At 50.0% G+C, this 3,420-nt stretch overlaps 1 long non-coding RNA gene across 2 annotated transcripts in view; it reads right to left on the reverse strand.

Annotated features, from left to right (window-relative positions):
- Positions 1 to 2,656, reverse strand: part of LOC145652719 (uncharacterized) — a 13,574-nt gene extending 10,918 nt beyond the window's left edge. For both annotated transcript variants that reach the window (XR_014118961.1, XR_014118960.1), the window contains exon 1: positions 2,422 to 2,656. This is a non-coding gene — a long non-coding RNA (uncharacterized LOC145652719). The remainder of the gene's footprint in view (positions 1 to 2,421) is intronic.
- Positions 2,657 to 3,420: the final 764 nt, after the last annotated feature.

The following is a 3,420-nucleotide window of genomic DNA, read 5'->3' on the forward strand; positions in this document are numbered from 1 at the left end:
GCTCTGGACAAAATTGTCTGCTAAATGTTGTAAATGTAGACATGCATGCAGCAGTATGTACTAATGTCCTAAAGTGTGTTGCTGTTGAGCGCACATGGTCTGTTTAGTTTCTGAGACCTGTTGATTTCACCGCAAAGCTGTGGAAGCCAGCACAGAGCATTTACTGCACGCACACACACACACACACACACACACACACACACACACACACACACACACACACACACACACGTGCGCTTGCAGGCACACGCATGCACACAGATGCATGCTTGCACACACACGGACGCATGTACACAAACACACACACACGCACATAAGAACACACAGAGTGAAACTAGCAAAAGCAACACTGAACATATGTGTCACTCAGCACTGACGGCTGCGAGGTTCTCGTCTCTCAGTCAAACCTGCTTTCACTCATAATAAGTTGCTCCTGCAGCTTAAAAGTTGTGAACTGTTTTGTAGTAGGATCTGATGGAGCAGAATGGCGTCCTGGTGTATTCCCAAACCTTCCTCTCCATTCCGCATCCCTTAAGCTCATCCCTGGACACTCTCTGAGACACATCCGTCTTCTTTATGACGGGACTGCTTTGCGATATTCCAGATGGGCTGTTCGGTTTTTTTTTTCCCTCTCTCTGCACTAGAGAAGAACAGGGTGCATTCTGCAGGGCTGGCCTACAGCTGGCCTTATCCCCACTGAGAGAGAGCGAGAGGAGAGAGAGAGAGAAAGATTGAGAGATTTTCTTTCTCCATTCTTCGTCTAGTGATGGCAAGATATCCAACAAGTGCCAATCAAAGTCACATCTGCCCTCAAGGCAAAAAAGGTGTGGCGTCCCAGTGTCATGGCGAATTGTCACCACGGAGCTAGGCCTTCACGAAATGGCACCATTGTTTGAAGCGGAGCTGGGCGCGGACCTCAGCGTGAAGCACTGCCGCAGACACGGCGTCTCTCGCTGGGCTCCACGTGTGGCTGGTCTGGTTTCACAAGGCTGAGGCTGAAATAGAGGCATGCGAGGAACAATGCACCCGGCTCAGGTTTCAGCTGCACAATCTCACCAGAGGCTTAACCTTCACCCTATCTCGCCCCCAGATGGTTTCAGATCGTAATCGTGCAAGGTGTGTGCAGCGTGTGTGTTTGTGTGTGTGTGAATACAGCTGGAAATGGTTTGGAGGCCTGCACAGAGTTTGCTTTCAGAATGGGTTCTGGCCATTACGTAAGCATTGCTTTTAGGGACTCTTGGCATTGATGGATATTTCGTAAGCGGCCAAGACAGCAGTGTGCAGGCCTCTAACCTGACGTTTCGTTAGTCTGTCTGAAGACAGGTTGAAAAATCCCTCATCCATGTGAGCCCTGATTCGGGCAGAGAGAGGCCGGAGCCCCAGAACCGAATGGCACGTGCGTTTTGAACGCTCACGCCATTCCCGCACGATGGCGTAATGTCCCGTTGCATTCCTGCATGTCAGCGAAAGTGTGAGGAGGGTTTACTGTCCCCCGTCTCCCATCTCCCGTCTCGGAGAGAGGGTGATTTTCCCGAGGCCTCCGGAGTGAACAAATCCGGCCAGTGCCAAAGAAGAGACAAACGCTGGATTAGAATTCCACTTTCTGCCTGTACTGAGGAGTCCAGCTGCGCTTGACTGTTTGTTTAACACAGCTGCACTGGGTGAGAGAATGGGAGAATGACAGAGAGAGAGAGAGAGAGAGAGAGAGAGAGAGAGAGAGAGAGAGAGAGAGAGAGAAAGAAACAGGAGAGAAAGAATTAAGCCTGTGATGTGCAGAAAGTGCTTTGTTTTGCTTGCCAAACTCTTTTTTCTTTCTCAGGGTGATAGCTGCACCGCGGGGCACAACAGACCCCTGATCTTAAGATAATCTCGAGGCCCGGGTTAAACACGCTTATGTTGCTCGGATGAGGGTATTTCTGCTTGCTGGTCTTCCAGACGCAGACCGTTATCACCCCGCTGAAATCACTTTTAGCAACTGACTGAAGCTTTGTAACATCAGGGATGCAGGCCAACTAAAATGCGCACGCCGTAAACGTGCTCTGTGACATTAGACACCTGTCGAGTGGAATGTGGTCTGGAGCCAGACAAGGCCAAGTGGGACTCAGCGAAGATGAGTGTTTGGTGATGTGATGTTAGTTAATGCAGAATGCAGGGTAACTGGACTGACATGTTCATAGGCAGCAACTTGCAATGTCATCGGTCAGTTTGTGTGTGCGTGTGTGTGTGTGTGTTACTGACAAATCAGGAGTGGGTATAGGCATGCATGTACAAGTGAAGCTTATCTGAGTGTGCTTTGTCTGTGTGTGTTTTACCTCAATCACTAAACAGATATTATCTAAAATCTCGCTCCCCTTAACTTAATCCTGGTTGTTTACTAAAGAAAGAAATGTAAGGCAGAGTAATTATCAATTTTGTACATACCAACACAACCCCAATTCAAACACACAGGTTCTTTTTTGAGCTGTTTTCTTTTTCCCACCCTGTTTGCTAGCAGAGTTTGTCTTGCGCAGAGTGTCCGTCAGGTTGAGCTTTGGTGCAATTCCACACTGCGCCGAAACCAAGCCGTTGATGCACTTCTCACACAAAGCACTTTATTCTCCCATTTAAAAATAACTGAGCTGATATTATCAGCGCTATGCCCAGAGAGGATGTTTTTTTCCTGCTCCTATTAGTGTTCTCCAAAGCAGAGCGAAAGAGAGAGTGAGGGAGGCAAGAAACAGCTCTGCTTATGATTTAGGCCCGCGAGAGCCCCTCCCTAAACCCCCGGCCCCCCCACGCCGTCTGACGAGTGGCTCACCGGCCTCTCCGTTGGCCCGGTGACTGAGAAAAGGAGCAAGCTGTAATTTTACGGACCTGACGCGCGACTCTTTGAGACATAAGGCTGATGGCTTCCAGACCCCTCCGCCTTACCGTGAGGGTCTATATCCGTACGCCTATGGGCGCAAAGGGGAGGCAGGGCGGTGGAGGCACTAAACTTGAGCTTTAAACATGTCTGCTCAGCCTTGAATTTATAAGGAGACAGAACGGAGAGAGAAGGAGACAGGCAGAGAGACAGACGGGGAGAAAGACACCCAGGGTGATGGGGAGGTTCTGTATGGGGACAAGCTGAAGGGGCTGGCTCACGTAGCGTTTCCCAAGGCCAGTAAGAGGAAATCCACTAGCTGCATCTCCGTGACCTCTGTGACCACTCCCACCTCCCCCCTCACAATCCAGAAACAACCCCTCGGGGGCTTTTCCCTGAGCAATGTGTAAACCAGACAGACCAAGCACATCCTGGACAGTCCGGACAGGCCAAAAGAGGAAAAGGCTAAACAGAAGGATGACAGCAGCTAACCTGGTCTGAAAAGGCTCAGCAGTAATCTGAAGACCACACATGCAGGAAAAAGGGCTCGCTGGTGTCACCTGTGGTCAGCTTTTGTG

Source organism: Electrophorus electricus, chromosome 20 (assembly GCF_041902795.1).
Source record: "Electrophorus electricus isolate QZ-2024a chromosome 20, ASM4190279v1, whole genome shotgun sequence".
Lineage (NCBI taxonomy): Eukaryota > Metazoa > Chordata > Actinopteri > Gymnotiformes > Gymnotidae > Electrophorus > Electrophorus electricus.